Source organism: Patiria miniata, unplaced genomic scaffold (genome assembly GCF_015706575.1).
Source record: "Patiria miniata isolate m_02_andy unplaced genomic scaffold, ASM1570657v1 HiC_scaffold_2, whole genome shotgun sequence".
In the NCBI taxonomy this organism is placed as follows: Eukaryota; Metazoa; Echinodermata; class Asteroidea; order Valvatida; family Asterinidae; genus Patiria; species Patiria miniata.
In genome coordinates this window covers 2,014,120-2,026,791 of record NW_024037058.1, presented here as the reverse complement: position 1 = coordinate 2,026,791, position 12,672 = coordinate 2,014,120, and the positions used below count along the sequence as shown (strand labels likewise).

The window sequence follows — 12,672 nt, the reverse complement described above, 5'->3', positions numbered from 1 at the left end:
TCTATTTCCAAAGGGAGACTGCGGGACAGATTGTTCGGGTTCGTTCAGACAACTCGACTGTCGTCTCCTACATCAACCGACAAGGGGGCACCTGGTCCAGCCGCTTATGCATGTACACATGGAAACTCCTCCAATGGAGTATTTCCAACAACACAACCTTGATGGCAGTACACTTGGCAGGAAGGCTGAATGTCATGGCCGATGCCCTGTCCAGAGGTAAAGTCCTCCCCACAGAGGAGATGCTCCACCCTACAGTGGTACAGGGCATCTTCTTAACACTCGACAGGCCCCACATAGACCTATTCGCCTCAGCCCGGAACAATCAGCTCCCAGTGTATTGCAGACGGGTTCCCGACCCACAATCTTGGGCAATGGATGCTCTTTCACAGAGTTGGGGAAACATGTTTGCTTACGCGTTCCCCCCAATCTCCCTCTTACCACGGGTGATAGCAAAAGTGGAGACGAAACAGTGCAAGCTTTTACTGATCGCCCCCTTTTGGCCAAGACAACCATGGTTTCAAAGGCTCACCCGCCTACTGATACACCCTCCAATCCTGTTGCCACAGCGGACCGACCTCCTGAGTCAACCCGGGTCGGGGTTTCTTCACCCAGACCCAGAGAAACTCCACCTAACCTGCTGGCCTTTGTCGAATCTTCCCTCCGAACAGCAGGCCTTTCGGCAAACGCTGCAACCCTGGCAGCCAAGGGCTGAAGGGAGTCCACACGTCGAACATACAATGGCAGAGTACAAAATTATCTTAGATGGTGTAGAAGGGAAGCTGTTGATCCCTGCTCTGCACCTTTAACCACCATTGGGGACTTTCTAATGGTGCTCTTCTCGCAAGATCTGTCCGTGGCAACTATTAGGGGTTATCGCTCAGTGATTGCTGCCATCCATAAGGGATTTCCGGATGGTTCAACTGTTTCAACTAGTAATGCACTATCTCAACTTCTCAAGGGCATGTTTATCGAGCGGCCCCCGCAATGCCGTCTGGTGCCCTCTTGGGATCTGGGTAAGGTCCTGCAAGTGTTAGCCAAGCCTCCATTTGAGCCACTTTCCAGGGCTTCCCTGATGAACCTGACTGTGAAGACGGTTTTTCTTCTAGCTGCGGCCACAGCCAGAAGGCGAAGTGAGCTCCATGCACTTACAATTGCTGATGGACACATCAGATGGGAGCCACATGGTGTCCGACTGATACCTAGCCAAGGTTTCCTGACCAAGAAACAGTCAGCCTCGTTCCCCCCCCCCCCCCCCCCCCCGGACATCTTCGTTCCGCAGATAAAGACTGTCTCTGCAGTTGTGGAAGACAAATTTTGGTGCCCTGTTCGGGCGCTAAAATGGTACCTTGCTCGCACTAAAACTCTCCGAGGTTCCATTTGCCAGCTGTTTATTACAACAACATTGCCTCACAGGTCAGCCACCCGGGATACTATTTCTCGTTGGGTGGTTAGGGCCATTCAAGTACAAAATTTGCTTAAGCACAAAAAAAACGTTGCTTAAAATAATCAGGTTACCCACCAAAACTCCATGTGATTGTTATGCTAAGTAAACAACAGCTAAATACCAGTCACAAGCAATGTACATCGCATGGAGTTTGGGCCAGTAACCTGATTATATTAAGCAAGTTTTTTTTTGTGCTTAAGCAAAATTTGTGCTCTATGAAATTGGCCCCAGGTTTCTAATGGTGTGCGCGGTGGGCCGATACTTTCGGTGTTTTTTCACTGCTATTTTAAGGTTCCTATGAAAATCTCGCCTATACCCTCCTCCTTTCAGTGCTAATCTATGCATATGTAGGAATTAGCGGGTAAGAGAGGGCCCGAAGTGAACTACCCCGAATCTGAAGGGATTTGGTAGTCCACGAGGGGCCGATACTTACCAGCTAATTCTCCCTCCTTCCTACCCCACGTTGGGCGTGGGATGTCCTGTTTTTACGCTTTCAGAAAAGAGGACGATATGCTGCTTGGCATCATGGGTATCGGTTATTGGCCCAGAGGGCGCAGTGGTAGACATAAAATCTAGCAGGTATGGCATGCGGCCTATAAGGAATAATGCATATGTAGGAATTAGCAGGTAAGTATTGGCCCCTCGTGGACCACCAAATCCCTTCAGATTTGGGGTAATTGTCTGGAAAATTCTCTCATTTTTGTAGGGAGCATGGCTCCTGCCATGCTCCTTAGGTATATATCACTGTGGGAGGGTGATCTAAAAGAAACTCCTCAGTGAGTATTGCTCTGTTTTATAATCGTTTTGTGAGAGAAATAGTGGTATTTTCCTGACCATGAGACAAACATGATTGGTTGCATTGTAGTTTTGTACTCGTGTGTAGGGTATGTACACAGTCACTGTCCAGCCATGTGTTGAACTTTGACATTCACATTGTATAAACTTTGACATTGTGCATACAGGCTTGAATTCTTGAAGTGTTGTAATGTAAGAATAAATTTATTGTAGTTCAGGAAATCATAGTTGTCATATCATCATAATTGTAAATTTTGTTTGAACACTCGTCCGCTTTAATTAGAGGACCATTCCTCCTTCCTTCCCCCTTAATTGACGTGGGAGCTGGTTCACTTCAAAATGTCTGTTTGTCTCTGTTTGTTTGTTTGTTTGTCTGGCTATACATTTGGCCATGCTTTAACGAATCACAATGATATTTCAAATATCAAGGAAAGAGAGTATAGAAACAAAAATTATTAGTCTGAGAGCCCAGTGAGGTTTAATTAGAATAACGTTTGATGGTGGCAGCGAGTAGGTGGGGGTGTCCAACCTTCAAAACCGTCATTCTTAAGTGTCGCACCCTGTGCATTTTGGAGGGGGCACCGCCTAAAGACACCCCAAAATTGACTTTTAGCCAAAAAGGGAAAAAAAATCTTAACGAAAACAAGAGCTGTCGGTGTGTACACCGAAACAGCAAAAAAAAAAAAAATAGAGGTCTACGTCTTTTTGAACACAGAACATAGGGCTTTTCTGCTTATCTTTTTTGTATGATTTTATGCATTTTTTGCAAGGTACAGTCATGTAAATTTTATTTTGTAGTTCAAAGTTCACAAACAGTTATATTGAGCTACTATAGCCAACAGATATAAAATGTATAGACATTAGTTGAGAGCGTCATGTTGACGTCACTTCGGATTTGGCATTTGAGTGACGTCACATGCCCTATGATGACATCATCTGGATTACACTTGTCAATGCACATTTTTGCATTGTGGTCTTGGTATGTACTAAAGTTGAAGTCAATCCAATGAAAGGAAGTGTTAAATTTTGGATGCGGAATGAAATTGTAAATATGAAAAAAAAAATCATAAAAAAAATCAACCGATGACGTTTTTTCGGAATTTGCATACAAGTACCTTTATCTAGCTATCCACCAAGTTTCATGATGATCGGACTTTCCCTTATAAGTGTTTTCAAAAATCGCATTTTGATAACGTCATGATGACGTCACACATTTTTCAAAATTTTGTGCATATACCTATTACCTAACAAACATAATACGAAAAGAATTTTGAATTTTGCATAATGCGTTCGTTAGATATGGCTTAAAGGTCCAAAAATCCAAAGATTCATATCAAATCACACGATGACGTCATGACGACGTCACCTAAAATTTAACCTATAACACATCCCGGTCTACCTACATACAAAGTTTCAACCCAATCGAACTTACAGTTCTCAAGATATAGGACTTTACAATAAGCACTTATAGGATGATGTCACCTCAATTGTCATCTATAACACATCCCGGTCTACCTACATACCAAGTTTCAACCCAATCAGACTTAGAGTTCTGCAGATATAGGACTTAACAATATGCACTTTAAATTGTAAATATGAAAAAAATCATTAAAAAATCAACCGATGACGTCATGGTGATGTCTTTTTAAAATGACGTCACATGACCCATGATGACTTCACCATGACGTCACTCTTCGGGACACAACTTTGCGATAGGGACTATGCATGTGGTAACTTTGAATGATGTACCCGGTATGACAAAGATTAATGCCAAAAGTGGCACTGAGAAAAAATGTGTACAAAGTCTATGGGGTTTAGGCGACAAAAAGAAGAAATAAACTAGAGATCTATGTCTGTTTGCAACAGAACAAAGGGCTTTTCCGCATTATGTTTTTTTTTTATCAATAACACATCCCAGACTATGCATGTACAACGTTTCCAAGAATACGGTACAATAATTTTTAAATTTAGCATGTAGCGTCTGTGAGATATTGTATCTTCCAAAAGAAATAAATCCATATTAAATCAGACATGTCTGTCTACCTTCGTACACAATTTTGACCCATTCGGACTGATAGTTTTCTCAATGTGAGACTTTAAAAATGCATCTTTATCCTAGCTCACATGCCCTACGATGACATCATCTTGGTTACACTTGCCAATGCTCATTTTTGCATTGTGGTCTTGGTTTGTACCAAACTTGAAGTCAATCCAATGAAAGGAAGTGTTACATTTTTAAAGAGGAATGGAATTGTAAATATTAAAAAAATCATAAAAAATTGTGCGATGACGTCATTTTGACGTCAATTCAGATTTTGCATTCTAGTACCATTAGCTAGCTATCCACCAAGTTTTATGACGATCAAATTTTCCCTTATATGTGTTTTTAAAAATCGCATTTTTAATGACGTCATAATGACGTCACACATTTTTCAAAATTTTGTACATATACCTGTTGCCTAACAAACATAATACAAAAAGAATTTTGAATTTTGCATGCTACGTTCGTGTGATATGGCTTAAAGGTCCAAAACTTAAAAAAAAATTATATAAAATCGCACGATGACCTAATCACGACGTCACCTCAATTTTGTTTTACCTATAACACATCGCGGTCTACCTACATACCGAGTTACAACCCAATCGGACTGACAGTACTGTAGATATAGGACTTCACAATATGCACGTTTATGATGACGTCACGTGACCCAGGATTACGTCATCATGACGTCACACTTCGGGGTACATCTCTGCTATAATGACTATGCTTACTTTGAATGATGTATGACAAAGATTAGTGCCAAAAGTGGCACTGAGAAAACACATGTACAAAGTCTATGGGATTTAGGCGACAAAAAGAAGAAGAAAGAAAAAAATGAGAACAGAAAGAAAGGCTTTTTCGCAAATTTGCAAAAAAGCCAAAAATGAGAACAAAAAGAAAGGTTTTTACGCAAATTTGCGAAAAAGCCCCCCCCCCCGAACAAAAACAAAGGCTTTTCCGCTCTATGCGGAAAAGCCAATGAGAACAAAAAGAACGGCTTTTCTGCAACTTTGCGAAAAATTAAGCCAAAGGAAAAACAAATCTTAACAAAAACAAGAGCTGTTTCGGTGTGTACACCCAAACAGCTAACTAGAAATGTGTTTGTGGACAAACACAAGCTGTTTTGAATATTTTGAGATACTCTGTACACGTGATGTACATGTGATGAACACTTGATGATGGCACTTAAAATGCATCTATAACACAGCCCATTATATGTATACATCAAGTTACGTACAGCCAAATCGAACATATATAGGTACAGACCTTTAAAAGAAAAATGCCTCTTTAATTAATGGACGTTACATGACATTTGATGATGACATCACTGGAAATGTCATCTAGAACACATCCCGGATAATTTCCAAAGATGTGTCAAGTGACACATTTTTTTTTTTACATTTCTGTGAATCTGTCCCTCCGCCATGCATTCTCATTGTTTGCAATTGTACTTCAGAAGATATGAGGCTTTGAAAAATCTGACTTTGATATGTGGGTGTATCTGAGATGTAAAATAAAAAAATAAAGAGCAACCAAGACAAATATGAGGGAAAGACATCGAAGTACATTTTTATTTTTAAAAGCCAGTACAATCTTAAGAATACTGAAATGAATTGGCTATGATAAATTGCTTGATAAATGAAATACAAGATTGCTTTTGGTCAAATGACTTTCAATTTGTAATTATATATCAGTTAATAATTTCCTTTGCATGTACATGGTAGATTTTGTTTTCACAAGTAAATTTTGCCAACTGCTTATAGAACGCTAACCCCCACTTCCCCTTGGAAACAATTTTAATTACTTTTAAAATATATTAGAAATTTGAGTAAAATGTTCTTAGCTGTATACAGGTCATGATATATTGAAAACTGAATAGCCATTGTAATTTTCTAAGATGCACCAATAGATACTCAGCAAATCCTGTTCGCATGAAGGCATTTCTACAGGTAATAGATCCTATGCATAGCAGCCATCTTAGATGGCATTTAATGTTAGGCAAAAACAAATCTCGCAGATGGTCATCTGATCAAGACAAATCAAAAATCGGACTTCAGTTTTAGTGCTTTTTAAAACCATTGGAAAACTAATAAAACAATTATTCCAGACCCCTTTGCCAGAATCGAAAATGGAAGGCGTCCACAAAGAAATCAACCTTCAGTCCTTTATTGAACACTGACCGTTTAAATTTGTCTCCTATTTCACAGTGAACAGTCATCACAAGAACTGTGAAATGAGATTGAAGGGAATTGTATTCGACAATAACTTAATGCATAGTATCTTTAATAGTATTCATATTTTGATAAGGATATAGTTTATATTGATTAATTTTACTGCTGGGCAATATCAGTTGGAAAAAAAATATATTTTGTCTTCTTAATCTTTCTTATCAAATGAGGGCTTTCCATTTTGTACATCGCATACTGTTGAAATCCATATCCATAGACTTCTTCATGACACTCATTATTTCGCCGAATGCATTAGGAAGAGCACACTGAACTCTTCACTTTGACATCACACGTTTGACATCCTGATGGATATGTATGCTGTATGGGGAAAATTGGACAGTTGCTAATTATTTGTATATTGAAAATATTTCCATTGAGATTTTTTTTTCTGGAAAAATATTATTGCTCAATCAGTGTGCCTACTTACACAAGTCCATGCATGTTCATGTATTTAACAATTTCTCTCCTGTTTTGAAGGGGGGGGGTGTTAAAGTTTGCATTGATAAACAATGTGTAAAGTCCAAGGTACTGTTGGGTCAGGTGCAGGAAAAAGATCAATCCAGTGAGATGGCTCCAGTTTGGATGTGCACAAGGTACTGTATATATGACCGCCTGTTACATGTAGTTCACCATCTTGACATACAGGCAAAAACTGTCCTTGTTTGGGGCTCAGAAGACTGGGTCACGGTCACCAAAAACAAGTTGTGTCTGCAGAAGGTGAAAAAAATTCCAAAAAGAAAATAAATAAAATAACATTTTCTTTTTGTGATTTGCAGCTCTTGAGGATTTTTTAACAAGGAAAATAGAGCCCAAAATTCTAAAATGGTCTGATTCCCATCTCGTGTCAGATTTTTGAAAAGCCCACCCTTTCCACAGAATAACATCGTTGAAAGCAAGTTCACATCTTTTACCAATTGCAAATACCAAGGCAATTTCGATTTCAACAGGAAAGAAGGGTCACGTGATTTTGCACGTTATATCAAAAATGAAGACCATGGATTATACTATCGATTCCCGTAAAAAAGCAAAATCAGATCTCTCACTGTTGATTTTAGATTGATTTTACGTGATGACGTTTTCATTATTTTATTGTGGATTTAGTGTGTACCAAGTTTGAAGCCAATCAGATGAATTAAAGTGTTAAAGTTTGTAAGCAGAATAAAATTGTAAATATTTTAAAAATCGTAAAAAATCTACCGATGACGTCATTTCAGATTTTGTGTACTAGTACTATTATCGACCCACCCACTAAGTTTCATCATGATCAGACATTCCCTTACATGTGTTTTAAAAAAATCACCTTGTTGACGACGTCATAACGACGTCACACATTTCCACAATTTTGTGAATATACCTGTTACCTAACAAACATAATACACAGAGAAATTTGAATTGGCATATTGAGTTTGTGAGATATGGGTTAAAGGTCTGAAACGTCAAAAATCGATATAAAATTACATGATGGCGGCACCTCAATTTTTACATATAACACACCCCAGTCTACCTTTATACCGAGTTTCAACCTAATCCGACTGACAGTTCTTTAGATATAGGGTCATAAAGTTTGCACATTTAAGCTGACGTCACATGCCCTGTGATGACCTAATCATAATGTCACTTGGCAGTGCATATTATTTTATTGTAGTTTTAGTCTGTACCAAATTTGAAGCCAATCAGACGAATAAAAGTGTTACATTTTGTAAGCGGAATTAAATTGTCAATATTTTAAAAATCGTAAAAAATCTACCGATGACGTCATCGTCATCAGACATTCCCTTATATGTGTTTTAAAAAATCACATTTTTGATGACGTCATAATGACGTCACACAATTTTCACTATTTTGTGAATATTCCTATTACCTAACAAACATAATAACAAAAGAATTATGAATTTAGCATATTGCGTTTGTGAGATGTGGCTTAAGGGTCCAAAAGTTCAAAAATCGATATAAAATCAAATGATGACGTCATGATGACGTCGCCTCAATTTTTACTTATAACACATCCTGGCCTACCTGCATACCGAGTTTCAGCCCAATCCGACCTACAGTTTTGTAGACATAGGACTTTAAAATATGCCCATTTGTGATGAGGTCATATGACCCATGGTGACGTCATGATGACGTCACTATTCGGGCACATCAATGCTTTAAGGACTAAGCCTATGCTGACTTTGAATGATGTATGACAAAGATGAATGGCAAACGTGAGGGATGGAAAAGATGTGTATAATGTCTATGGGATTTGACAGGGAGTAAAAAAGAAGAAAAACACAAAAATGTGAACAAAAAGAAAGGCTTTTCCGCAACTATGCGGCAAAGCCCCCAAAAAACTAGAGATCTATGTCTGTTTGTAACAGAACCCATGTTCTGACTTTTTTTGAAATATGAATTATTTTATAAATAACCTGTCACTGGCTATGCATGTACAACGTTTCAATCGAATCGGACGTAGTGAACTGGATAAAACAAATCGCCACGTGAAGGAGTTTTGGCAACGCAAACAGAGAAATTTCCCATGCCAGATCAGGCTCTGTGCCGCTCGTGCCTATGCGTGCAACCCACAGCATGTGTTTGTACGTCTGTGGTACAACCTTTATAAAGTTATGCAGCGCCCACTTTTGGCGAGAATGAAGAGATGTAGTGTACAATGTACATTGTACAGGTACGTACTATACGATATTTTAATTAAAGCTGAGGCGTGGTCAAACTGAACTTTAAGCGTGCTGCAGGGCATGGCCAAGGACACTAATTGCCACCAAACCTAGGAAGGTTTTAGACCTATCCTAAGGGTGTGTTTTGAAGCCAAATTCAAGAATATAACTATCAAGTGTTGATTTTTTAGGAATTTTCAAACAAAAAAAGGTTTTTCATTCTAACTTCCGGTCTGATGATGTCATCATTTCTTTTTCGCACACGGGTGTTGTCTGCATTAAGGTCATCATATATACTAATTTTGAAGCGATTACCGCAAACTTTGCCACAGACATCAACTCAAAATTCATTTAAAACATTTTTCAACCTGCCGCTAGAGGGCGCACTAACATTTTATGATGTCACCTGTAGTTTTTTTGTGAACTACAACCTAACCACAGACTAACATCGTTGAAAGCAAGTTCACATCTTTTTCCAGTTTTGAATTATAAGCCACTTCCAGTTTGGACCGGAAGAAAGGGTCTCACGTCTTTACGCACACGAGAGAAAATGAAGACCCTGGATTATTCAATTCCCGCAAAAATCAAGTTCAGGTCTCTTACGGTTGGTTTTATATTGATTTTCAAAGATTAAATCTAGAAATCTTTAACGTGACGTCACGTGACCCATGATGATGTACTCATGACGTCACTCCTCAGAAGAAGAAAGAAAAAAAAAATCAGATTAAAAACAAAGGCTTTTCCGCATCTTTGCGGAAAAGCCAAAAAGCTTAAAGAGGTTGTGGAATGCTCGAAGACGTTTCCGTCATTTTTTGGGTATATGTAGCCTTAGGTGTGATGAAATAAAAACGACTATTGTTTCTGTCATGAAATGAGTACAAAGGTTACTTTTGAGAGCTATTTTTCAGGTCCTGTTTCGACCCGAACGTGCAATTTGTGTAAAAGTCGTCGCTGCGGGCAGCAAACAAAACACACTAAATTGTGACGTAATAAACAGGACTCGTTTATGCTACTCTGCATCGGGAGTCCTGTTTATTATGTCACGATTTACTGTGTTTTGTTTGCTGCCCGCAAAGACCACTTTTACACAAATTGCACGTTCGGGTCGAAACAGGCATGACAGGACTTGAAAAACAGCTCTCAAAAGTACCTTTTGTACTCATTTTATGACAGAAACAATAGTCGTTTTTATTTCATCACACCTTAGGCTACATATACCCGAAAAATGACAAGAAATGTCTTCGAGCATTCCACAACCTCTTTAAATGAAAAACAAGAGCTGTTTCGGTGTGCATGTACACGGAAACAGCTAAAAAAGAAAGAAAAAAAAAAAGAAAAAAATCTTAACGAAAACAAGAGCTGTTTCGGTGTGTACACCGAACAGCTAAAAATACATTATCATAGGGGTTAATTCATATAACCTCTATTTTTGTAGGTTAGCACACCTGACTTGTTTTTTTTTTTAAATCAGTCTCAGATCAGGCAGAGAACATACATAACTGATGCATTCAAATTTTGTCCACTGATTCAGTATAACCATATACCAGTGTTGTAGTTGAGTACTTTTTTCCGAGTACCGAGTACTGCCGAGTAATTAGGTTACTGAGTACGAGTACTTATACTTCCGAGTACAAGTTCAGGTCTCTGAGTACGAGTACTTGTATTCCGAGTACGAGTACGAGTGTGAGTACTTCTGAATACTGCCATACCGCAAATTGTTCATTGTGCGTCTTTGGCCCTGGCCCAGTCAGACCGATATACAGACCCACTCACGGCTAGCTGTAAAATGTGTTTGTCGGGACGTGCACAGAGAAAAATCAGGAATCTTTGATTTCTCTGCAAGCCAATCAACAATTTCCAACTGAAAATATTGATAATAAAATAAAGGCCGTGGTAAGTTAAGCTATACCATTTGTTTTTCAAGTACTGCTATTCGAGTACGAGTACTTTGCTGCTTGAGTATGAGTACCGTCATTTAGAGTACGAGTACTTTGACATTCGAGTACTAGTACGAGTCCTCAAAAAAAGTACTTGAGTAGTACTCGAGTACGGGTACCAAGTACGAGTACTACAACAGATGTCTGTCAGACACCACATCATGTGTCCAACTCTTCCCAGTTTGTCAGCATCACCAGAAACCTCACCGTCCACCCCACTGACTTGCTTGTCAGTTTTGACGTCGTCTCACTCTTCACTAATGTCCCCACAGGCGAGTCCTGCAAACTAGCTAAGGAAAGACTTGAACAAGATACCACTCTAGGTGAACGCACAGACCTGTCCCCCGACCAAATTCATGATCTGCTACTGACATGTATTTCTTCCAGTTGTTTTCAGTGGCAAGGCAAGTTCTACGAGCAAACGGCTGGGACCTCCATGGGATCTCCTTTATCCCCGATCCTAGCCGACATCTTCATGGAGGAGTTCGAGTCTTCCTCCCTCCTCACAGCGGATCTCCGGCCGAGCCTGTGGCTACGCTACGTTGATGACACCTTCGTAGTGTGGCCCCATGGCCAGGACAAACTCCAACCAGCAGTACCTCAACCAGCAACACACCAGCATCAGCTTCACCATGGAACAAGAACAAGACGGCACCATACCTTTCCTGGACGTCAAGATCTCCAGGAAACCGGATGGCACCCTGGGACACAGCGTCTACAGGAAACCAACCCACACCGACCGCTATCTCCACCAACAGTTGTTTCATCACCCAAGCATCAAGTCATCGGTTAACCGGACCCTAGTACAGCGAGCCTTTGATGTTTGCGACCAAGACAACCTCAAGCGTGAACTCAAGCACATCCAGGCGTCACGGAACGGCTACAAATCCAACCGCATCAAGATCAGCAAACCTGACCAACGGGTCTCCTCTACCCAAGGTCCTTCCAATGTATCTCCCTCAGACACTCTTCCATACATAGGTCCAGTTTCTCATCATCTCCAACGCATCCTCCAACAAGCTGGCGTCAAGGTGTACCACTCATCAGGCAACAAGCTCCAAGGCAGCCTCCACACTCACAAGGACAAGCAGGACACCTCTTCCAAGCCGGGAGTCTACCGCATTCCATGTGAATGCAGCAAAGTCTACATCGGGTAACAGGTCGGAACCTTCCCACCAGGCTCAAGGAACACAGAGCACATGAACGGCGAGGAGATTTTGACAAATCGGCGATTGTCAAACATTCCCACATCAACGACCACAAAGTTGATTGGGATGCGGCCGAACTCATCGCACCGATCCAGTTCTGGCATCCAAGACGCATACGGGAAGCCATCGAGATCCGCAAGCACAACACATCGGGTTTCACCTCAACGACATCTGGCTCCCACTCCTTCAGACTGATGCGTCTCCTATACCCTAGGTCCTTAACCCTCACCTTAGACTGATGGGTCTCCTATACCCTAGGTCCTTAACCCTCACCTTAGACTGATGGGTCTCCTATACCCTAGGTCCTTAACCTTCACCTTAGACTGATGGGTCTCCTTTACCCTAGGTCCTCTCTCTACTGAGAC

General features: G+C 40.3%; 1 pseudogene; it reads left to right on the top strand.

Annotated features, from left to right (window-relative positions):
- Positions 1-826: 826 nt before the first annotated feature.
- Positions 827-12,355, top strand: LOC119726830 (annotated as a pseudogene).
- Positions 12,356-12,672: the final 317 nt, after the last annotated feature.